Here is a 26,049-nt window from a genome sequence, read left to right on the forward strand (position 1 = left end):
GGTTTTCCTTGATTGTGGAGAAGGAAGGGTACCTGGGGAGCAGGAGACTTTCAAGAAATGACTAGAGAGAGGAAATAGGTTGTGAGGTAGAGTGGCTGTTTGGCAGGGTGGGTAAGTGTTGCTGTTTCTTTGCCTTTTTCTTTGAGAAAGCAGCTTGCTTTCCCTAAGTCTTACTCAGGGTGTAAGCCTCAGCACACCCTGAGTCAGGTGGTTTAGGCCTTGGGGAAGAGATGATTGGAAATATTTCTTCCAAACTATGAAGTGCAGTTGATAGTGGATGGAGAACCATGGAAGACACAAGGTTTTAGCTTGGTCTCCACCATGTTTAATTTTGTACTCGAAGGAACATTCTGACTTCTAGAAGACAGAGGCATATTGAGGCAGTGCTCTTGGGAGCTGAGAGCCTGCAGAGCTACCAAGCCTGGTTTCTTTGTGGTACTCCAACTGAAGCTGGTTTCCATTCTCTTCATCTACAGACATATGGAGTTTGAGGTGGAAGAGAGTGGATGTGTTTGTGCCAGTGTCTCAGCTCATAAATATTCATGAAGAAGGTGATAAAAACATGTCTCCCATAGAATGAACCATGTTGACTTTCTATTGGGCTGAGACATTGAGAGTACTGGTGACAGGGCCAGCCTTCCAACAGGGCTTGTCCATATGGAAGCAGATTTCTTATTCTTCTGCCACATTTTCCTTACTCTTCTTAAGTCTCACTTGGTATTGTGCCAAATGACTTCTAAAGCACTGTTTATGATATTTACTGAGGATCCACAGTGTACTAAAAACAGCTTTATTATCTTTGAATGTAAAATTTTGCCGTATGGTTAAAACTGTTGCCTGCTTGTCTTATCGGAGATAGTAGATCTGCATATTTGTCTTTTAAATTAGCCATGAATGTAGCATTTTGTCAAAATGTATTTTTAGCATGCTAATGCTAAAAGTAAATCTTGTGTAAAGAAAAACTGACATTTCTAATTAAGACCTTTTCTCTTCTTTTAGGAAGCCACCAGAGTAGTTCAACCCATATTTTTGGGTAAAATGATTAGTTATGTTGAAAACTATGATCCTGATGATTCTGCCACATATGGTTACACGGCAGGGCTGAGCGCCTGTGTGCTCATGTGGGCCATTCTGCACCACTTGTACTTCTCCCACATGCTGGGGGATAAGGCTGAGAGTAGCCATGTGCCATATGATCTACCACAAGGTGAGTGTCACTCGGTATTGAAGTGTGTACCTCCCCTGAAGCATCAGAAGTGTTTTGGGAAATTTCTCTGTAAACTAAAGATTTCGTAACTGGGATCATTTACACCTTCCTAGAGAAGTTTGCTATTTGCATCAAGTCAAGTTTGTTGTTGAAGCAAACTTTAGCAATAAATAATGAAAAGTTTTATTTTGAGATTGAGTGAGGGCTGCCCTTGATATATTTTAGCCATAGGCTGCTGCATAATACCCACTAAATTTATAGTGAAAAATATTAAATTAATATTTAAAAATAAGTATCAAAAGTATCAAGATGATTTTCAATGTCTTCATGCGTACATCCCATAGTGGCATTTATGGAAATGTTTTGTGGTTTTTCAGTAAAACTTTCATTTACATAAAATTTGTATTTAAAAGGGAACTTCAGTGATTAGATTTATAAAATTAAATCTAGAAGAAGAGAATATATTTGAGAAAGGGAATGATTATAATATTAAAAGACCCATCTATTTATATTCAACATAATTATATTAACTAAAGGAAAATATAAAAAGAATTCATGTCAAGTATAGACTCACTCACTATATTTTATAAACATGATTGTTTTTAATGGTATTAAATAAAGTAGTAGTTTATTTGACATAAAACTTGAAATTTTAAAGAGAGAATTTGTGGCTCTTCATTTAGGCTATTTTATTTTTTTAGGCTATTTTAATACAATATTTCCTTTTATCTTTAGTATGTATCATAGCACTATTAATAAGAACTGATTTAATGTGTTCAGTGATTTTGTATTGAGGAATGCCATGAAATTATTCCATAGTTTGCCCTGGTCTAAACTAGTATAAAAGGATTAAGGATTTCAGGTATCTTTACAAAAGTATTACTACAGATGTATCAGTGTCTAGAAGTGAATGGCTCTGTACAAACTTGATCCTGGAAATCTTGCCTTAGACTGTTTTTTTTTTTTTTTTTTTTTAAATAAGTCTTCATTTGTATTGTAGCCTTTAAATTTTCCAAGATAGTAGATATTAAGTGCTCTCAACACACACATAAAATAGGATAAATATATTAGGTAGAAGATCCTTTAAGTGGTTTTACTACAGTAATTTTCCCAATGTGTATTTATATAAAAGTATCATGTTGTAACCTTAGTCAGTTCAGTCACTCAGTCGTATGGGACTCTTTGCAACTGCATGAATCACAGCACTCCAGGCCTCCCTGTCCAACATCAACTCCCGGACTTCACTCAGACTCACGTCCATCGAGTCAGTGATGCCATCCAACCATCTCATCCTCTGTCGTCCCCTTCTCTTACTGCCCCCAATCCCTCCCACATAGGGTCTTTTCCAATGAGTCAAATCTTCGCATGAGGTAGACAATATAATGGAGTTTCAGCTTTAGCATCATTCCTTCCAAAGAAATCCCAGGGCTGATCTCCTTTAGAATGGACTGGCTGGATCTCCTTGCAGTCCAAGGGACTCGCAAGAGTCTTCTCCAACTCCACAGTTCAAAAGCATCAATTCTTTGGCACTCAGCATTCTTCACAGTCCAACTCTCACATCCATACATGACCACTGGAAAAACCATAGCCTTGACTAGACGGACCTTTGTTGGCAAAGTAATGTCTCTGCTTTTCAATATGCTATCTAGGTTGGTTATAACTTTGTTTCCTAGGAGTAAGCGTCTTTTAATTTCATGGCTGCAATCACCATCTGCATTGATTTTGGAGCCCCAGAAAATAAAGTCTGAGACTGTTTCCACTGTTTCCCCATCTATTTCCCATGAAGTGATGGGACCAGATGCCATGACCTTAGTTTTCTGAATGTTGAGCTTTAAGCTAACATTTTCACTCTCCTCTTTCACTTTCATCAAGAGGCTTTTTAGTTCCTCTTCACTTTCTGCCTTAAGTCTGGTTTCTTCTGCATATCTGAGGTTATTGATATTTCTCCCAGCAATCTTTATTCCAGCTTGTGCTTATTCCAGTCCAGCATTTTTCATGATGTACTCTGCATATAAGTTAAATAAGCAGGGTGACAATTTACAGCCTTGACATACTTCTTTTCCTATTTGGAACTAGTCTGTTGTTCCATGTCCAGTTCTAACTGTTGCTTCCTGACCTGCATACAAATTTCTCAAGAGGCAGGTCAGGTGGTCTGGTATTCCCATCTCTTTCAGAATATTCCAGAGTTTATTGTGATCCACACAGTCAAAGACTTTGGCATAGTCAATAAAGCAGAAATAGATGTTTTTCTGGAACTCTCTTGCTTTTTCCATGATCCAGCAGATGTTGGCAATTTGACCTCTGCTTCCTCTGCCTTTTCTAAAACCAGTTTGAACATCTGGAAGAGTTCAATACATGATACACGTATTCCTGAAGCCTGGCTTGGAGAATTTTGAGCATTACCTTACTAGCGTGTGAGATGAGTGAAATTGTGTGGTAGTTTGAGCATTCTTTGGCATTACCTTTCTTTGGGATTGGACTGAAAACTGACCTTTTCCAGTCCTGTGGCCACTGCTCAGTTTTCCAAATTTGCTGGCATGTTGAGTGCAGAACTTTCACAGCATCATATTTCAGGATTTTACATAGCTCAACTGGAATTCCATCACCTCCACTTGCTTTGTTTGTAGTGATGTTTTCTAAGGCCCACTTGACTTCACATTCCAGGATATCTGACTCTAGATGAGTGATCACACCATCGTGATTATCTTGGTCACGAAGATCTTTTTTGTACAGTTCTTCTGTGTATTCTTGCCAACTCTTCTTAATATCTTCTGCTTCTGTTAGGTCCATACCATTTCTGTCCTTTATCTAGCCCATCTTCGCATGAAATATTCCCTTGGTGTCTCTAATTTTCTTGAGGTGATCTCTAGTCTTTCCAATTCTGTTGTTTTCCTCTATTTCTTTGCATTGATTGCTGAGGAAGGCTTTCTTATTTCTCCTTACTATTCTTTGGAACTCTGCAATTTATATCTTTCCTTTTCTCCTTTGCTTTTTACTTCTCTTCTTTTCACAGCTATTTTTAAGCCCTCCCCAGACAGCCATTTTGCTTTTTTACATTTATTTTCCATGGGGATGGTCTTGATCCCTGTCTCCTGTACAGTGTCATGAATCTCCATCGATAGTTCATCAGGCACTCTATCAGATCTAGGCCCTTAAATCTATTTCTCACTTCCACTGTATAATCATAAGGGATTTGATTTAGGTAATACTTGAATGGTCTAGTGGTTTTCCCTACTTTCTTCAATTTAAGGCTGAGTTTGGCAATAAAGAGTTCATGATCTGAGCCACAGTTAGCTCCTGGTCTTGTTTTTGTTGACTGTATAGAGCTTCTCCTGGAGAAGGCAATGGCACCCCACTCCAGTACTCTTGCCTGGAAAATTCCATGGATGGAGGAGCCTGGTAGGTGGCAGTCCATGTGGTAGCCCAGAGTCGGACATGACTGAGTGATTTCAATTTCACTTTTCACTTTCATGCATTGGAGAAGGAAATGGCAACCCACTCCAGTGTGCTTGCCTGGAGGATCCCAGGGACAAGGAAGCCGGGTGGGCTGCTGTCTATGGGGTCGCACAGAGTCGGACGTGACTGAAGTGACTTAGCAGCAGCATAAAGCTTCTCCATCTTTGGCTGCAAAGAATATAATCAATTTGATTTCGGTGTTAACCATCTGGTTTTGGCCATGTGTAGAGTCTTCCCTTGTGTTGTTGGAAGTGGCTATTTGCTATGACCAGTGACTTCACTTTCACTTTTCGCTTTCATACATTGGAGAAGGAAATGGCAACCCACTCCAGTGTTCTTGCCTGGAGAATCCCAGGGACGGGGGAGCCTGGTGGGCTGCCGTCTATGGGGTCACACACAGTCGGACACGACTGAAGTGACTTAGCAGCAACAGCAGCAGTGCATTTTCTTGGCAAAACTCTGTTAGTCTTTGCCCTGCTTCATTCTGTATTCCAAGGCCAAATTTGCCTGTTACTCCAGGTGTTTCTTGACTTCATACTTTTGCATTCCAGTCCCCTATAATGAAAAGGACATCTTTTTTGGGTGTTATTTCTAAAAGATCTTGTAGGTCTTCATAGACCCATTCAACTTCAGCTTCTTCAGTGTTACTGACTGGGGGCATAGACTTGGATTACTGTGATATTGAATGGTGTGCCTTGGAAATGAACAGAGATCATTCTGTCGTTTTTGAGATTGCATCCAAGTACTGCATTTTGGACTCTTTTATTGACCATGATGGCTACTCCATTTCTTCTAAGGGATTCCTGCCCCCAGTAGTAGATATAATGGTCATCTGAGTTAAATTCACCCATTCCAGTCCATTTGAGTTTGCTGATTCCTAGAATGTTGATATTCACTCTTGCCATCTCTTGTTTGACCATTTCCAATTTACCTTGGTCCATGGACCTGACATTCCAGGTTCCTATGCAATATTGCTCTTTTCAGCATCGGGCCTTGTTCTATCACCAGTCACATCCACAGCTGGGTATTCTTTTTGCTTTGGCTCCATCCCTTCATTCTTTCTGGAGTTATTTCTCCACTGGTCTCCAGTAGCATATTGGCACCTACTGACCTGGGGAGTTGCTCTTTTAGTATCCTATCATTTTGCCTTTTTGTACTATTCATGGTGTTCTTAAAGCAACAATACTGAAGTGATTTGCCTTTCCCTTCTCCAGTGGACCACATTCTGTCAGACCTCTCAACCATGACCTGTCTGTCCTGAGTCACCCCACAGGGCATGGCTTAGTTTCATTGAGTTAGACAAGGCTGTGGTCCTAGTGTGATTAGATTGACTAGTTTTCTGTGTGTATGGTTTCAGTGTGTCTGCCCTCTGATGCCCTCTCGCAACACCTACCGTCTTACTTGGGTTTCTCTTACCTTGGACGTGGTGTATCTCTTCACGGCTGCTCCAGCAAAGCACAGCCGCTGCTCCTTACTTTGGACGAGTGGTATCTCCTCACTGCCTCCCCTCCTGACGTTGAACGTGGAATAGCTCCTCTAGGCCCTCCTGCACCCACCTGTGTTGTAACCTTAAACATACGCATTTTTTATAAATAAATAAAGTCCTCATTGAAAGATAAAACCAAACAGCTTAAATTGAATATATTGCTTCTGTTACCTAGCTGCTACTTATCCAGAGCTTCTGTTTCTTCAGAATATTTCAGTCAGCAGAAAGTGAGATGTCATCTGACCTTTCATTGAGCAGATTCTTGTTCATCTCGGGATTGTGTGAACCTGGGAACCTGGCGTCTTGCTATTTGTGTTTGGCAACAGTATCTGAGTAGGTTTCATTCTGGGTGATGTGGAAATTGCAGCTGTGCCTGCACACTCCAGTCAGGGGTCTTCACTGTCATTTATCATCATCTTTGTTATTCTATTTCATCTTTAACCATTTATGAGATGGATACTCAAAGATTTCCTTACAAATTGGCTAAATGTTTATCTTTCCAGATCATACTTAATTCATAATAATTACAAAATTTTACCAGAACTGCATTGCAAAAACCTTAAGTTAGGTGTGAGCTGATGGGTAAGTCAAAGCTCACTCTTTGCTGCACAGGTGAGCCATTGTCCACCTGATTTTCTTCCTCTTCCCACTAACACTTTGGAATCTTGGCTTTGGGAAATGTGATCTGACCTGCCATGTTGGCTTATGTGAATGTTTGCTGACTTGATTTTACTAAGAGTTTGTCCCTGTATGAAGTCAGGAATTGTGGGAATTACACCATATATATAACCTGAAATTCCAGAAACCTGGGAAAGACAAATTTCCTCATACACAGCCTTGCCTCTAGAGCCCTGCTGTTTTGGAAACAAGACACTTCCTTGCAGGTTACAGGTGAGCTGATTCCTTAGGGGAAAGCTTGTACTGCCAAGCAGTTTTGATTGGCCCCTCTGATCATTTGTGGTTCATGCTCAGGCCCCACCTTCTGATCACTGGTCCTGGAGAGGAATCAGATTGGGTGTTAAAGCTCGTAGCAGTAGTTTGTCTACACCATGGATTCCAGGCTGGGGCAGGTCTCCAGGAGATCTCTAAGGCTGCACATCTTCTGCTTCTGAAATGGCCCATTCAGCATCTTTGTGCTTTTTTCAGCTGAATTTTGAATGATAGGGAGATATTATATATAAAAATGACTTGCCAAAAAAAAAAAAAATGACTTGCCATTTATTCATTAGTACATTTCCACTGCTTTGGTAAAGTTACTTTTGGCTTTTGATCATTGATTTTTTTATTGTGGTAATATATACACAGCATAAAGTTTACCATTTTCACTCCTTTTCAGTGCAGCACTTAGTAACATTAGGTACATTCACATAGTTGTGTGGCCATCACCCTTATTCATCTCTGGAACTTTTTCTTTTCCCAAACTAAACCTCTGCACCCATTTTTTTTTTTAATTGGAGGCTAATTACTTTACAATATTGTACTGGTTTTGCCATACATCAACATGAATCCACCATGAGTGTACACGTGTCCCCCATCCTGAACCCCCTCCCACCTCCCTCCCCATACCATCCCTCTGGGTCATCCCAGTGCACCAGCCCCAAGCATCCTGTATCATGCATTGAACCTGGACTGGCGATCTGTTCCACATATGACAATATACATGTTTCAATGCCATTCTCCCATATCATTCCACCTTCTCCCTCTCCCACAGAGTCCAAAAGACTGTTCTATACATCTGTGTCTCTTTTGCTGTCTCACATACAGGGTTATCGTTACCTTCTTTCTAAATTCCATATATATGCATTAGTATACTGTATTGGTGTTTTTCTTTCTGGCTTACTTCACTCTGTATAATATGCTCTAGTTTCATCTACCTCATTAGAACTGATTCAAATATATTCTTTTCAATGGCTGAGTAGTACTCCATTGTGTATATGAACCACAGTTTTTTTACCCATTCATCTGCTGATGGACATCTAGGTTGCTTCCATGTCCTGGCTATTATAAACAGTGTTGCTATGAACATTGGGGTACATGTGTCTCTTTCAATTCTCGTTTCCTTGGTGTGTATGCCCAGCAGTGGGATTGGATTGCTGGGTCATAAGGCAGTTCTATTTCCAGTTTTTTTAAGGAATCTCCACACTGTTCTCCATAGTGGCTGAACTAGTTTGCATTCCTACCAACAGTGTAAGAGGGTTCCATTTTCTCCACATCCTCTCCAGCATTTATTGCTTGTAGACTTTTGGATAGCAGCCACTAACTCCCAGTCCCTCTTCCCTCATCCAGCACCATTCTACATCTTTTCCCTGTGAACCTGACTACTTTAGTACCTCATGTAAGTGGATTGATTCAGTGTTTGTCATTTTGTATGTGGCTTATTCCTGTAGCACACTGTCTTCAAGATTCATCCATGTTGTACCAGATGTCAGAATTTAAGTCCTTTTAAAGGCTGAATAATATTCCACTGTAGGGCTATACAACATTCTGTGTATTTGCTCATCTGTCAATGGACAATTCTATCTTTTATCTATTGTGAACATTGCTGCCATGAATATGAGTACACAAATTGTCTGTTCAAATTTGTGTTTTTAGTTTTCTTGAGTATATCCTTAGTAGTGTAATTGCTATATTGTATGCTAATTTCACGTTTAATTAACTTCCATATTCTCTTCCATTGTGGTTATATCATTTTACATTCTCACTTGATCATTGGTTTTCTTCTTGAGGAGTAATCAAAGCATTTTTATAAAGTATGACATTTTGTTTGGATTAGTGGCTCCAGTTGGTGGTTTGTTGAAGCAGCTCCTGGTGTCTCTTCAGTTTCCTCAGATTGCTAGGGCATTTTTCTTACAAAATAAAGGGATTGTACAACACAGGTTGTGATTTTTGTAAAGTCAGCAGACTGGCATTAAGAATGGGAACCTCACAGGAACAGTGTTTTGAATGTTATACTTGCTCGTTTTGGAATGAGAAAACAAAGCCCATGTGGTTAAATATTATCACCTACAGAATTAATGATTGAGTCCAGATTTAGAGTCCAAGTTTCTGAATTTCTTTCCTTAAGGCAGCCTCTCCACCCTCATTTAATTTGGCTCAAAATTACTTACTTGTCTCTTAAGTGTAAACCTACACCCTTTATCCTTCGGCCAGGTCCAAGTTCATTGAAACTGGGGAGGGGGGTGGATTTTGCTTCTGCCTCCTGCTTCTCCCTTTGCCGTCCTTGCGGGCGGGGCTGCTGCCACAGTGAGGAGTGAAAAGCTGATCAAGGGTCCCTAGATCCCTGCTGTCAGGAGTCACCCTGCTTGTGCTGATACCACTCAAGACCCCAAGAACACATGCTCCATTTTGTTATGTTCTAAGATGACTTGGTATGACCTTAGGAATCCAGTTCTCTATCTCCCTCTCTCACTTCATGCACTTTGCCTAAGTAGCTCGGCCACAGGGAAGACCACCACAGGCCAGATAGTCAACCTGCTGTCCAACGATATGAACAGGTTTGACCAGGTGAGCTGCCCCTGAGGGATCCTCTTCCACTTCCTGTTCTTCTCACTGGGCTCAGCTTATTGGGATGCCAGGTGCCAGGGTTTGGTGTCAGCCAGGGTTCTGTTGAGGATGTAAGACAAAGGTTCTATTTATGCAACTTTCATTTCTTTGTGTGCAAATTCAATGTAATTATATGTATTGTTCCATAAGTGAGAGTTTTGCTTTTCTAATAATAAATAGGCAGTGGTGTTGTTGCCCACTAACCAACACACATTGGTTAGTGTCCCTAAGGATCCTGCTGGAGTGGCCCTTCTTGGCACGTGGTATAGGTGTTGCTGGATTATCTTCTTCTCCTCTGGATGATGAAGGTCTTATGGGCAAGGATTTTTCTTTCCCCTGTGCTCTGATCAGTGCCTACTACATAGGAAGCCTTCAAGGGATATGCCAAGTGGGTGGTACCCAGCCAGACCCAATCTCCTCTCTGCTCTCCCCCCTCAGTCTTTTTACCACTGATGTTATGCATAGATCACATGACCCAGGGCATTGTAGCTATTGGTCAGATCTGTGTTGCACTAGACACTTCTTTTTCGAGTATCCACTCATCAAACATGAAGTAAGGTCCCTACTCAGTTTCAGGGATGAATAAAGCTTAGTTTCTTCCCTATAGAAATCACAGCCTATCAGGGAGATAAATACAGAAGACATTACTTGAGAGAGAAGTAGGTAACATAATATAAGTTTTCCTGGGATGTCAAGGAGACCCAGAGGAGATGGGGGCTCAATTCTGGAACAGAGAACATTTGGGGAAGACCTACGAGACCTTCTACAGCTAACACCCAAAAAAGATGTCCTTTTCATCAGAGGGTACCAGAATGTAAAAGTAGGAAGTCAAGAGATACCTGCAGTAACAGGCAAATTTGGCCTTGGAGTACAAATTAAGCAGGGCAAAGCCTAACAGAGTTTTGCCAAGAGAACCCACTGGTCATAGCAAACACCCTCTTCCAACAACACAAGAGATGGCGCTACACATGGACATTACCAGATGATCAGTACCAACATCAGGTTTATTATATTCTTTGCAGCCAGAGATGGAGAAGCTCTATACATTCAGCAAAAACAAGACTGGGAGCTGACTATGGTTCAGATCATGAACTCCTTGTTGCAAAATTCAGGCTTAAATTGAATTAGGGAAAACCACTAGACCATTCAGGTATGACGTAAATAAAATACCTTACAATTACACAGTGGAAGTAACAAATAGATTCCAGGGATTAGATCTAATAGACAGAATACCTGAAGAACTATGGATGGAGGTTCGTGACATTGAATTGAAGGCAATTATCAAGACCATCCCCAGAAAAAGAAATGCAAAAAGACAAAATGGTTGTCTTAGGAGGCCTTACAAATAGCTATGAAAAGAACAGAAGCTAAAGGCAAAGGAGAAAAGGAAAGATATACCTATTTGAATGCAGAGTTCCAAAGAATAGCAAGAAGAGATATGAAATCCTTCACCAGTGATCAATGCAAAAAAATAGAGGAAAACAATAGAATGGGAAAACTAGATATCTCTTCAAGAAAATTAGAGATACCCAGGAAATATTTCATGCAAAGATGGGCACAATAAAGGACAGAAATGATATGGACCTAACAGAAGCAGAAGATATTAAGAAGAGGTGGCAAGAATACACAGAACAACTGTACATAAAAAGATGTTCATGGCCCAGATAACCACGATGTGGTGATCACTCATCTGGACCCAGACATCTTGGAATGTGAAGTCAAGTGGGCCTTAGGAAGCATCACTATGAACAAAGCTAGTGGAGGTGATGGAATTCCAGCTGAGCTAGTTCAAATCCTAAAAGATGATGCTGTGAAAGTGCTACACTCAACATGCCAGCAAATTTGGAAAACTCAGCAGTGGCCACAGGACTGGAAATGGTCAGTTTTCATTACAATCCCAAAGAAGGGAAATACCAAAGAATGTTCAAATGACCGCACAATGCACTCATTTTACACACTAGTAAAGTTCAAAATTCTCCAAGCCAGACTTCAGCAGTATGTGAACCACGAACTCCCAGAGGTTCAAGCTGGATTTAGAAGAGACAGAGGAACCAGAGATCAAATTGCCAACATCCACTGGATCATCAAAAAAGCAAGAGAATTCCAGAAAAGCATCTAATTCTGCTTTATTGATTACACCGAAGCCTTTGACTGTAAATCATAACAAACTGTGAAAAATTCTTCAGGAGATGGTTATACCAGACCACCTTACCTGCCTCCTGAGAAATATGTATGCAGGTCAAGGTGCAATATTTAGAACTGCACATGAAATAACAGACTGGTTCCAGAGTAGCAAAGGAGTATGTCAAGGTTGTATATTGTCACCCTGCTTATTTAAATTATAGGCAGAATACACCATGTGAAATGCCAGGCTGGATGAAGCACAAGCTGGAATCAAGATTGCCAGGAGAAATATCAATAACCTCAGATATGCAGACACCACCCTTATGGCAGAAAGTGAAGAGGAACTCAAAAGCCTCTTGATGACAGTGAAAGAGGAGAGTGAAAAAGCTGGTTAAAAACTCGACATTAAAAAACAAAGATCATGGCATCTGGTCCCATCACTTCATGGGAAATAGATGGGAAAACAATGGAAACAGTGAGAGACACTATTTTTGTGGGCTCCAAAATCACTGCAGATGGTGAGTGCAGCCATGAAATTAAAAACCACTTGCTACTTGGAAGAAAAGCTATTACCAACCTAGACAGCATATTAAAAAGGAGAGACAGTACTTTGCCAACAAAGGCCCATCTAGTCAGAGCTATAGTTTTTCCAATAGTCATGTGTGGATGTGAGAGTTGGACTTAAAGAAAGCTGAGCACTAAAAAAATTGATGCTTTTGAACCGTGGTGTTGGAGAAGATTTCTGCTTTAGCAGGTTTGAATCCCACTGAGATAGTTTCTGTTTATGTTCCTGTCTATTCCTTCAGAGGAGATTGTTTCTACACTGTGTCCTTATTGGTTTTTACACCATCTTAAGAAGGTTTTGTCTTTCTCTTTTAAGGTAATGATGTTCTTGCACTATCTGTGAATGGGGCCACTGCAATCTATTGCAGTGACCACCCTCCTCTGGATGGAAATAGGAATATCATGTCTTGTTGGGATGGTGGTTCTCATTACTCTTCTGCTGTTGCAAAGCTGCCATGGGAAGTTGCTTTCCTCACTTCAGTAAGAGAAACACTGGTTTTAAAAACCGATAATATGTAATTGGTAACATCCACAGTCTGCTTGATGCTTTTGTTCAAAAACAAGACAAATGTCTTCTCTGGTCTCTTCTTTGTGTGGGTTGTAGACCCTTCAGGCTTAACAAGTGAAGACTCCAGCCTTAAGCTGAAGGCTGATCCTGAAACAGAAACAGTGAAAGCATTCACCGGCTGCTGTTGGCACCATATCTGAATAAGTAGAGCGTCCTCCAGCAGAATTTACCCATGTTCAAGTTATTTAAATATTGGTAAATAGTAATGATCTTGTAGACCCATTTATCACCACATATATTTTTGTTACGATTGTGTTGGAGCCTTTTCAAGTTTTATGTTCATGTTGCCTTTAAGTTATAAGCACCCCAAGGGCAAGGCTGATCTTCATTGTGTCTTTACAAAGCCCCACATTCACAGCAGCATACATGATAGAAAAGTGACTCATGGTGAAGAGCCTTCTGGTGATGAGTTAGACCTGAAGCAGGTCCCAAAGGGTTGGAGGTGGGAGATTGTCAGGTGATGGTGATGTTGTACTATTTGAAGTTCATTGAGCTCTTGTGTATGTTCTGTGTGTTTACAGTTATTAACTTGGTATTTTTCTCTATTTGGAATTTCCTTTTCTGTCTATGCTGTGAAAAGATGTTCCTATCCTTCGAAGCCCTGTTCCAGTGCTACTAGGTCTCTGAAGCTCTTCTTGTTCTCCTTTCACAGTGTATTTAACAGTCCCATCTTTTCTGCTCCCCAGAACTTCTCTCCTGTTTTATTACATCACAGACTATGTCTTTCTGCGTGTCTTTCTGCCTTCCCTACCTGACCGTGACATCCTTGAGCAGATGGTTTATATCTGACTCATTTCAAGTTTTGCTTAGCTGGTGCTGCATGTTCTCCAAGTTACTTCTTGAAATGGGCTGAAGGGTTGGCTTCCTAATTGAAGCCTTTTTATCCATTTGTACTTTGAGTAGGACTGGCCTGTGTTCTAAGTGCAAAAGGACAGTAGAGAATCATTTACTTCCTAGCCACCACCCTCCACCTCCACACCCCCATGCCCACTACTACTGCTGTGGCCACGGAAAGTTGGGCTGTGATCACTAAGGCTCATTTCTCACAATTGTCCCCTTAGGAGTAAGACCACAGCTTTCACAGATGACAGGATCAGGACCATGAGTGAAGTCATAATGGGCATCAGAACGATAAAAATGAGTGCTTGGGACAAGTCATTTATAGACCTTATTACCAGATTGAGAAGGTAAAGGATATATATCACTCCATATTTTCATGCTTTATTTCCAATTCTACAGAATGCTTTAGATGTCTTACCAAAGAAGTATTTAAGTTCACCTTCACATTAAGGTGAACTTAAATACCTTCTATTCATTGCATCCCCAACGTGTTGCAGTAGGGTTAAGGAGAACAGTGGATACATCATTTACCTGCTCTTCCATTTACCATCATCTCAAAGGAAAAAAAAATGTATATGCTTCTTACTTATATAGAAATGAAATTCTAAGTAGTCCTTAATACCTCTAATCTCAATAAGCAATGTTTTTAATATAGTATTTGGACAATGATATTCAAACTAAAATTGTAATTTATGTTGATGGAGAATAAACAGGGAGATTACTGGAGTGGGTAACCTTTCCCTTCTCCAGGGTATCTTCCCAACCCAGGGATCGAACCCAGGTCTCCCATATTGCAGGTGGATTCTTTATCAGCTGAGCCACAAGGGAAGTCCAAAGGTACTGGAGTGGGTAGCCTATCCCTTCTCCAATGGACCTTCACGACCAAAGACTCAAACCAGGGTCTCCTGCATTGCAGACAGATTCTTTACCAACTAAGCTATCAGGGAAACCCTATAGAGATTGGCTGTACCTATATTGAGTCAAACTATATGAATCACTATTCTTTGTTGTTGTCATGCTTATTCGCTCACTCATATCCAACTCTTTGTGACACCATGGACTGTAGCTCTCCATGCTTCTCTGTCCATGGGATTTCCCATGCAAGAATACCAGAGTGGGTTGCCATTTCCTCCTCCAGAGGATCTTCCTGACCCAGGGATTGAACCCATGTCTCCTGCATTGCAGGTGGGTTCTTTAACACCAACAAAGCTCATAAATCACTGTTATTCTTTTCAAATGGAGCTATGAAAGTACTGTCCCTTTTGTTTTGCTTCATGTTTTTTTTTAATTTATTTATTTTAATTGGAGGATAATTACTTTACAATATTGTAGTGGTTTTGCCATACATTGACATGAATTAGCCATGGGTGTACATGTGTTTCCCATCCTGAACCCCCTCCCACCTCTCTCCCCATCCCATTCCTCTGGGTCATCCCAGTGCACCAGCCCTGAACACCTCGTCTCATGCATCGAACCTGGACTGGCAATCTGTTTCACATATGATAATATTCATGTTTGTAGACTGTTTTTCCAACTTTTATTTAAATACCTGATGAACATTACTCTGACGCCACGTTGTCACCTCTCACTTTGCACCTTTGTGGGGTCCCTCCCTCTGCTGGGAATACACTCCTATCTTCCTTCTTCTTTGGCCTCCGCCAGCCCTGACTGACTCCAGCTCATCTTCTCAGGTTCCATGTGTGTGTGACTTGCCCTGACTCCATTGCTCCAAGTTACATGCCTCTTCTCTGAGCTCCTTTGGGGGCTGTGATGACCATCTCTAATGTCTCCCAATTTTGTGGTTGCTAATTCTCTTTGCCCATAAGTTCATGAGTGCCTGGAAGGGAAAGGATGTGTCTTTCTGTGAGGAGCCGGGCACAGACTTGTGATTATGAATGCTTGTTGAATGAATGTTCAAACCCCGTCTGATTGACCCAAAATGTTTGCAAGTGTGGCATTAAGCCTCCTTTTACTTGAAAGAGTGAAGTGGTGATGCAGTGTATGGTCCTGGTGTCAGGCAGACCCCTGAGTGTTCACTATGCTAATGTCTCCATGATGTGAGGGATGGTTTATCTTAATCTGTGTCTACTCCCTAGAAAGGGGCCACTCACACAGGGCACTGAATTCACATCTTGTATGTTGATGCTTCTTATAAAATCTTTGTCCTACTTTCTTTTCCAGGAAGGAAATTTCCATAATTCTGAGAAGTCCCTACCTTAGGGGCATGAATTTGGCAACATTTTTCACTGTAAGCAAAATCATGATTTTTGTCATCTTCATCAGCAATGAGCTCCTTGACAACCTGGTCACAGCCAGCCAAGTGTTTGTGGTGGTGATGCTGTTGGAGGCACTGAGGTTTTCGAGCACCCTCTACTTCCCCATGGCCGTCGAGAAGGTGTCAGAGGCCATCGTCAGCATCCAAAGAATCAAGGTTTAGTGAAAGATAACTTTTTAAAGTTATAGGTGGATTTTACCTAAAACTCCGCCTTTTATGTGGTGTCACTGTGTGCCTGTTAAGTGAGATTTAACTCTTTCAGTGCCAAGCAGGCAGTCTTTACAAAATGTATGTATTCCCCTCTTTTCTTAGGTAAAGTGAGTTAAAAGTACTGTAAAATCCATGCTTGTTTAGGGCCAGTAGTACCAATGGCAGCAGCACAGGCTCTTGATATGCAGTGATGGCTGCAGGATGATTAAAATGTCTACAAGCAGAAGAAGCAAACAATTGCATCTGCTGTGCTGACTGGAATGACTAGGCAGCGACTATGCATAGTCCTGGGGTGACTAGGATTCCTCTCTGGGCCGGGAGGGGAGGAACTTGCTGAGAAGTCCCTGTTCCCTGGGCAGGAAGAGTGGCCTCAGATTCACTTAGTTCTCTGTGTTTAAAAATGGATTCTTTACAGATGTTTTCTTGTTGATTTCTGATCTCTGCATTTTTGTTCCTGTCCTTAGTTTACTTAGTGTCTAAGCCTGTCTTTAGCTCCCCTCTTCCCTTCAAACTTGTGATTCCCACCCATACCTATTGTCTCCTTTTTTATACACAAATATAAACTCAAAATGGGTTAAAGATCTAAATGTAAGACCAGAAACTATAAACTCCTAGAGGAAAACATAGGCAAACACTCTTTGACATAAATCACAGCAGGATCCTCTATGACCCACCTAACAGAGTAATGGAAATAAAAGCAAAAATAAACAGTTCACTTCAGTTCAGCCACTCAGTCGTGTCCGAGTCTTTGCAACTCCATGAATCGCAGCATGCCAAGCCTTCCTGTCCATCAACAACTCCCGGAGTTGTTGGCAATTTGATCTCTGGTTCTTCTGCCTTTTCGAAAACCAGCCTGAACATCTGGAAGTTCACGGTTCACATATTGCTGAAGCCTGGCTTGGAGAATTTTGAGCATTACCTTACTAGCATGTGAGATGAGTGCAATTGTGTGGTAGTTTAAGCATTCTTTGGCATTGCCTTTCTCTGGGATTGGAAAGAAAACTGACATTTTCCTGTCAGCCACTGCTGAGTTTTCCAAATTTGCTGGCATATTGAGAGCAGCATTTTCACAGCATCATCTTTCAGGATTTGAAATAGCTCCACTGGAATTCCATCACCTCCACTAACTTTGTTCATAGTGATGCTTTCTAAGGCCCACTTGACTTCACATTCCAGGATGTCTGGCTGTAGGTGAGCGATCACAAAATCGTGATTATCTTGGTCATGAAGATCTTTTTTGTACAGTTCTTCTGTGTATTCTTGCCATCTCTTCTTAATATCTTCTGCTTCTGTTAGGTCCCTACCATTTCTGTTGTTTATTGTCCCATCTTTGCATGAAATGTTCCTTTGGTATCTCTAATTTTCTTGAGGAGATCTCTAGTCTTTCCCATTCTGTTGTTTTCCTCTATTTTTTTGCTTTGATTGCTGAGGAAGGCTTTCTTACCTCTCCTTGCTATTCTTTGCAACTCTGCATTCAGATGCTTATATCCTTCGTTTTCTCCTTTGCTTTTCACTTCTTTTCTTTTCACAGCTATTTGTAAGGTCTCCCCAGACAGCCATTTTGCTTTTTTGCATTTCTTTTCCATGGGGATGGTTTTTGTGTTTGTTTGTTTCAATTTAATTAACATATTTTTCTTTTCTTTTATTATCATTATTATTTACTTTACAATATTGTTTTGGTTTTGTCATACATCAACATGCATACGCCATGGGTGTACAAGTGTTCCCAATCCTGAACTCCCCCTCCCACCTGCCTCCCCATACCATCCCTCTGGGTCATCCCAGTGCACCAGCCCCAAGCTTCCTGTATCCTGCATCGAACCTGGACTGGTGATTTGTTTTATATATGATATTATACATGTTTCAATGCCATCCTCCCAAATCATCCCACCCTCTCCCTCTCCCACAGAGTCCAAAAGACTGTTCTATACATCAACGTCTCTTTTGCTGTCTCGTATACAGGGTTATTGTTACCATCTTTCTAAATTCCTTATGTATGTGTTAGTATACTGTATTGGTGTTTTTCTTTCTGGCTTACTTCACTCTGTATAATAGGCTCCAGTTTCATCCACCTCATTAGAACTGATTCAAATGTATTATTTTTAATGGCTGACTAATACTCCATTGTGTATATGTATGACAGCTTTTTTATCCATTCATCTGCTGATGGACATCTAGGCTGCTTCCATGTCCTGGCTATTATAAACAGTGCTGCAATGAACATTGGGGTACACGTGTCTTTTTCAATTCTGGTTTCCTTGGTGTGTATGCCCAGCAGTGGGATTGCTGTTTTGTATCGCAGTTCTATTTCCAGTTTTTAAATGAATCTCCACACTGTTCTCCATAGTGGCTGTACTAGTTTGCATTCCCACCAACAGTGTAAGAGGGTTCCCTTTTATCCACATCCTCTCCAGCATTTGTTACTTGTAGACTTTTGGATAGCAGCCATTCTGACTGGCATGAAATGGTACCTCATTGTGGTTTTGATTTGCATTTCTCTGATAATGAGTGATGTTGAGCATATTTTCATGTGTTTGTTAGCCATCTGTATGTCTTCTTTGGAGAAATGTCTATTTAGTTCTTTGGCCCATTTTTTGATTGGGTCATTTATTTTTCTGTAATTGAGCTGCAGGAGTTGCTTGTATATTTTTGAGATTAGTTGTTTGTCAGTTGCTTCATTTGCTATTATTTTCTCCCATTCTGAAGGCTGTCTTTTCACCTTGCTTATAGTTTCTTTTTGTGTGTGTGCAGAAGCTTTTAATTTTAATTATTTCCCATTTGTTTATTTTTGCTTTTATTTCCAATATTCTGGGAGGTGGGTCATAGAGGATCCTGCTGTGATTTATGTCGGAGAGTGTTTTGCCTGTGTTCTCCTCTAAGAGTTTTATAGTTTCTGGTCTTATGTTTTGATCTTTAATCCGTTTTCAGTTTATTTTTGTGTATAGTGTTATGTCAGGGTCCAGCCCCAGCAGGATCTAGGGATACCCTCAGGATGAATGGCATCGGCAAGAGAGAAAGTAAAGGAGAGAGAAAGAGGCTGGTATTTCTTGATTTACACAGAAAGCCAATAAAGCCCCTGACATGGGACTTGTTCTGTTCATGGAGGCCTCAGGCACCCTCTCGATGGGGTGAAGACCCAGAGCGCCTTCTTGAGAGGGTTTTAGAAGCCCGGGCAAAAAAGTGAACTCAGAGGGCCTCTGCACTCCAGGGGATAAGCCTGAAAAAAGAAGAGAGAAAGAAAGAAAGAGAGAAAGAATAACACGGGGAGACCAAGCTCTGATGAAGCAGGTCTGCAGCTTTATTTTCAAAGGGAGCTTTTATACCATGAGTTACACATTTCCAGAAGTGAAAGATACAAAGTCATGCAGAGTCAACTCAACATTACATCAGTTTTACCTTTATTGGAACCAGGACATTTTCTGCATAGCTTTTTTATAAACAAAGGTCTTATGTACATTATTTTCTGGCCTTGTGGCCTGTTAAAATTTTGTGACTCTTTCCTGATAAAGGTTGGCCAATCAGAAAACTTGTTTTCCTTTTATCTTTCCGAACTGCAGTCCCCCTCAGGAAACAAAGCTAAATTCTTATGGAGCAAACGTGTAGTGGGTTACAATAAAGAAATAACTTATTAACTCAAGGCTCTTATGTTGCTAATGTCAAGGCTACTGCTTGTTTTTCTTGCATACCAACTATATTAGCTAATGTACTCCCAGGTGCACATTGGGTAAAGGACAAGGAAACTCGGTGGCAAACATTGGCTCAACAATGCAGTATTATTTTAATAAAGCTTTTTTATCGCTCGAAGGTTATGCTTGGGGTGTTGTGAACAATCATGTGCGTTAGTTGCAAGAGTATGGATAAACCTGCCAAGCAAGCTAAAATGGTGACAGAGGGGTTAGAATTGAAATACTCCTATCAAGCCCAGAAGACTTATTAACTAGAGCCTTAAGTTGATTTTCTTCAGAGAAAGGTGGCCGGGGATAGCCCCCTGTTAATGTCAGAAGAGTTGGGGAAAGGCATAGTATAGGAAACAGTAGACAGACAGATTTTGGTTTCGGGGTAGATGCTTGAGCAGGTCCAGGGAATCCCTCGAGTCCTGATCTGCCTTTGCCTGTCAGGTCTTCTCCACATGACCTTTGTCATGGGTAGGATCTCCCGTGGTGGCTCCTGGCAGTGTTAGAAAGTGTTCTGCTGCTGCTGCAGTTGCTAAGTTGCTTCAGTCATGTCCGACTCTGCGACCCCATAGATGGCAGCCAACCAGGCTCCGCCGTCCCTGGGATTCTCCAGGCAAGAACACTGGAGTGGGTTGCCATTTCCTTCTCCAATGCATGAAAGTGAAAAGTTAAAGTCAAGTCGCTCAGTCGTGTCCAACTTTTTGCAACCCCATGGACTGCAGCCTACCAGACCTATTCGTCCATGGGATTTTCCAGGCAAGAGTACTGGAGTGGGGTGCCATTGCGTTCTCTGAGAAGGTGTTCTAGTTTCATTCTTTTATAAGTTGTTGACCAGTTTTCCCAGCACCACTTGTTAAAGAGATTGTCTTTTCTCCATTGTATATTCTTGCCTCCTTTGTCAAAGATAAGGTGTCCATAGTTGCATGGGTTTATCTCTGGGCTTTCTATTTTGTTCCATTGATCTACATTTATGTCTTTGTGCCAGTACCATACTGTCTCTATGATTGTGGCTTTATAGTAGAGCCTGAAGTCAGGCAGGTTGATTCCTCCAGTTCCATTCTTCTTTCTCAAGATTACTTTGGTTATTCAAGGTTTTTTGTATTTCCATACAAATTGTGAAATTATTTCTTCTAGCTCTGTGAAAAATACCATTGGTAGCTTGACAGGGATTGCATTGAATCTATAGATTGTTTTGGGTAGTATACTCATTTTCACTATATTGATTCTTCCAATCCATGAACATGGTATATTTTTCAATCTCTTAGTGTCATCTTTGATTTCTTTCATCAGTGTTTTATAGTTTTCTACATATAGGTCTTTAGTTTCTTTAGGTAGATATATTCTTAACTATTTTATTCTTTTCGTTGCAATGGTGAATGGAATTGTTTCTTAATTTCTCTTTCTATTTTCTCATTATTAGTGTATAAGAATGCAAGGGATTTCTGTGTGTTGATTTTATATCCTGAAATTTACTATATTCATTGATTAGCTCTAGTAATTTTCTGGTGGAGTCTTTAGGGTTTTCTACACTAAAGAGGATCATGTCATCTGCAAACAGTGAGAGTTTTACTTCTTCTTTTCGAATTTGGATTCCTTTTGTTTATTTTTCTGCTTTGATTGCTGTGGCCAAAACTTCCAAGACTATGTTGAATAGTAGTGGTGAGAGTGGGCACCTTGTCTTGTGTCCATGGGTATGGTCTTGATCCCTGTCTCCTGGACAATGTCATGAACCTCTGTCGATAGTTCATCAGGCACTCTATCTATCAGATCTAGTCCCTTAAATCTATTTCTCACTTCCACTGTATAATCATAAAGGATTTTATTTAGGTCATACCTGGATGGTCTAGTGGTTTTCCCTACTTTCTTCAATTTAAGCCTGAATTTGGCAATAAGGAGTTCATGATCTGAGCCACAGTCAGCTCCTGGTCTTATTTTTGCTGACTGCATAGAGCTTCTCCATCTTTGGCTGGAAAGAATATAATCAATCTGATTTCGGTTTTGACCATCTGGTGATGTCCATGTGTAGAGTTGATAGGTGCCCAATATTGTACTGGAGATCAGTGCAGAAATAACTCCAGAAAGAATGAAAGAATGGAGCCAAAGCAAAAACAATACCCAGTTGTGGATGTGACTGGTGATAGAAGCAAGGTCCAATGCTGTAAAGAGCAATATTGCATAGGAACCTGGAATGTCAGGTCCATGAATCAAAGCAAATTGGAAGTAGTCAAACAGGAGATGGCAAGAATGAACAATGACATTTTAGGAATCAGCGAACTAAAATGGACTGGAATGGGTGAATTTAACTCAGATGACCATTATATCTACTACTGTTGTCAGGAATCCCTCAGAAGAAATGGAGTAGCCATCATGGTCAACAAAAGAGTCTGAAATGCAGTACTTGAATGCAATCTCAAGAACGACAGAGTGATCTCTGTTTGTTTCCAAGGCAAACCATTGAATATCACAGTAGTGCAAGTCTATGCCCCAACCAGTAACACTGAAGAAGCTGAAGTTGAACAGTTCTATGAAGACCTATAATACCTTTTAGAACTAACACCCAAAAAAGATGTCCTTTTCATTATAGGGGCCTGGAATGAAAAAGTAGGAAGTCAAGAAACACCTAGGTTAACAGGCAAATTTGGCCTTGGAATATGGAATGAAGCAGGCCAAAGGCTAACAGAGTTTTGCCAAGAGAAAAATAAACAAATCGGACCTAATTAAACTTAAAGGATTTTGCACAATGAAGGAAACTATAAGCACCGTGAAAAGATAGCCTTCAGAATGGGAGAAAATAATAGCAAATGAAGAAACTGACAAAAAATTAATTCCAAAAATATACAAGCATCTGATGTAGCTCAATTCCAGAAAAATAAACAACCCAGTCAAAAAAATGGACCAAAGACCTAAAGAGACATTTCTCCAAAGAACACATACAGATGGCTAACAAAAACATGACAAGATGCTCAACATCACTCATTATCAGAGAACTGCAAATCAAAACCACAATGAGGTACCATTTCACGCCAGTCAGAATGGCTGTGATCCAAAAGTCTACAAGCAATAAATGCTGGAGAGTGGGTGGAGAAAAGGGAACCCTCTTACACTGTTCACTGTTGGTGGGAATGCAAACTAATAAAGCCACTATGGAGAGCAGTGGAGAAGGCAATAGAAGCCCACTCCAGTACTTTTGCCTAGAAAATCCCATGGACGGAGAGCCTGGTAGGCTGCAGTCCATGGGGTCGCTAAGAGTTGGACACGACTGAGTGACTTGACTTTCACTTTTCACTTTCATGCATTGGAGAAGGAAATGGCAACCCACTCCAGTGTTCTTGCCTGGAGAATCCCAGGGAAGGGAAGCCTGATGGGCTGCCATCTATGGGGTTGCACAGAGTTGGACACAACTGAAGCGACTTTGCAGCAGCAGCAGCATAGAGACCAGAATGGAGATTCTTTTAAAAACTGGAAATAGAACTGCCATCAGTTGAGTTCAGTTCAGTTAAGTCACTCAGTCGTGTCCGACTCTTTGTGACCCCATGATTCGCAGCACGCCAGGCCTCCCTGTCCATCACCAACTCCTGGACTACACTCAGACCTACGTCCATCAAGTCAGTGATGCCATTCAGCCATCTCATCCTCTGTCGTCCCCTTCTCCTCCTGCCCCCAATCCCTCCCAGCATCAGAGTCTTTTCCAATGAGTCAACTCTTTGCATCAGGTGGCCAAAGTACTGGAGTTTCAGCTTTAGCATCATTCCTTCCAAAGAAATCCCAGGGCTGATCTCCTTCAGAATGGACTGGTTGGATCTCCTTGCAGTCCAAGGGACTCTCAAGAGTCTTCTCCAACACCACAGTTCAAAAGCATCAATTCTTCGGCACTCAGCCTTCTTCACAGTCCAACTCTCACATCCATAAATGACCACAGTAAAAACCATAGCCTTGACTAGACGGACCTTTGTTGGCAAAGTAATGTCTCTGCTTTTGAATATGCTGTCTAGTTTGGTCATAACTTTCCTTCCAAGGAGTAAGCGTCTTTTAATTTCATGGCTGCTCAACTGGAATCCCATCACCTCCACTAGCTTTGTTCATAGTGATGCTTTCTAAAACCCACTTACCTTCACATTCCAGGATGTCTGGCTCTAGGTGAGTGATCACACCATCGTGATTATATGGGTTGTGAAGATGTTTTTGTACAGTTCTTCTGTGCATTCTTGCCACCTCTTCTTAATATCTTCTGCTTCTGTTAGGGCCATACCATTTCTGTCCTTTATCGAGCCCATCTTTGCATGAAATGTTCCCTTGATATCTCTACTTTTCTTGAGGAGATCTCTAGTCTTTCCCAATCTGTTGTTTTCCTCTATTTCTTTGCATTGATCACTGAGGAAGGCTTTCTTATCTCTCCTTGCTATTCTTTGGAACTCTGCATTCAGATGTTTATGTCTTTCCTTTTCTCCTTTGCTTTTCACTTCTCTTGTTTTCACAGCTATATGTAAGGCCTCCCCAGACAGCCATTTTGCTCCTTTGCATTTCTTTTCCATGGGGATGGTCTTGATTCCTGTCTCCAGGACATTTTACAATGTCACGAACCTCATTCCATAGTTCATTAGGCACTCTGTCTATCACATCTAGGCCCTTAAATCTATTTCTCACTTCCACTCTATAGTCATAAGGGATTTGATTTAGATCATACATGAATGGTCTAGTGGTTTTCCCTACTTTCTTCAATTTAAGTCTGAATTTGGCAATAAGGGGTTCATGGTCTTAGCCACAGTCTGCTCCTGGTCTTGTTTTTGCTGACTGTATAGAGCTTCTCCATCTTTGGCTGCAAAGAATATAATCAATCTGATTTCAGTGTTGAGCATCTGGTGATGTCCATGTGTAGAGTCTTCTCTTGTGTTGTTGGAAGAGGGTGTTTGTTATGACCAGTGCATTCTCTTGGCAAAACTCTATTAGTCTTTGCCCTGCTTCATTCCGTATTCCAAGGCCAAATTTGCCTGTTACTCCATGTGTTTCTTGACTTCGTACTTTTACATTTCAGTCCCCTATCATGAAAAGGACATCTTTTTTGGGTGTTAGTTCTTTTTTGTTTTGTTTTGTTTTTTTGTTTTTAATTTTATTTAATTTCTAAACTTTACATAATTGTATTAGTTTTGCCAAATATCAAAATGAATCCACCACAGGTATACATGTGTTCCCATCCTGAACCCTCCTCCCTCCTCCCTCCCCATACGATCCCTCTGGGTCGTCCCAGTGCACTAGCCCCAAGCATCCAGTATCGTGCATCGAACCTGGACTGCGTGTTAGTTCTAAAAGGTCTTGGAGGTCTTCATAAAACCGTTCATCTTCTTCAACGTTACTGGTTGGGGCATAGACTTGGATTAGTGTGATATTGAATGGTTTGCCTTTGAAACGAACGGAGATCATTCTGTCGTTTTTGAGATTGCATCCAAGTACTGCATTTCGGACTCTTTTGTTGACCATGATGGCTACTCCATCTCTTCTGAGGGATTCCTGCCCGCAGTAGTAGATATAATGGTCATCTGAGTTGAATTCACCCATTCCAGTCCATTTCAGTTTTCTGATTCATAGAATGTGGACATTCACTCTTGCCATCTCTTGTTTGACGACTTCCAATTTGCCTTGATTCATGGAGCTGACATTCCAGGTTCCTATGCAATATTGCTCTTACCACATTGGATCTTGCTTTTATCATCAGTCATATCCACAACTGGGTATTGTTTTTACTTTGGCTCCATCCCTTCATTCTTTCTGGAGTTATTTCTCCACTGATCTCCAGTAGCATATTGGGCACCTACTGACCTGGGGTGTTGCTCTTTCAGTATCCTATTATTTTGCCTTTTCCTACTGTTCATTGGGTTCTCAAGGCAATAATACTGAAGTGGTTTGCCATTCCCTTCTCCAGTGGACCACATTCTGTCAGACCTCTCAACCATGACCTGCCCGTTGTGAGTGGCCCCACAGGCATGGCTTAGTTTCCTTTATTTAGACAAGGCTGTGGTCCTAGTGTGATTAGATTGACTAGATTTCTGTGAGTATGGTTTCAATGTGTCTGCCCTCTGATGCCCTCTTGCAACACCTACCGTCTTA

At 41.0% G+C, this 26,049-nt stretch overlaps 1 pseudogene; it reads left to right on the plus strand.

Annotated features, from left to right (window-relative positions):
• The window catches only part of LOC100847383 (ATP-binding cassette sub-family C member 4-like), a 131,126-nt pseudogene that overhangs the window by 26,009 nt on the left and 79,068 nt on the right, over nucleotides 1–26,049 (plus strand).

The sequence above is a fragment of the Bos taurus genome, unplaced genomic scaffold, assembly GCF_002263795.3.
Source record: "Bos taurus isolate L1 Dominette 01449 registration number 42190680 breed Hereford unplaced genomic scaffold, ARS-UCD2.0 Leftover_ScbfJmS_713, whole genome shotgun sequence".
Taxonomy (NCBI): Eukaryota; Metazoa; Chordata; class Mammalia; order Artiodactyla; family Bovidae; genus Bos; species Bos taurus.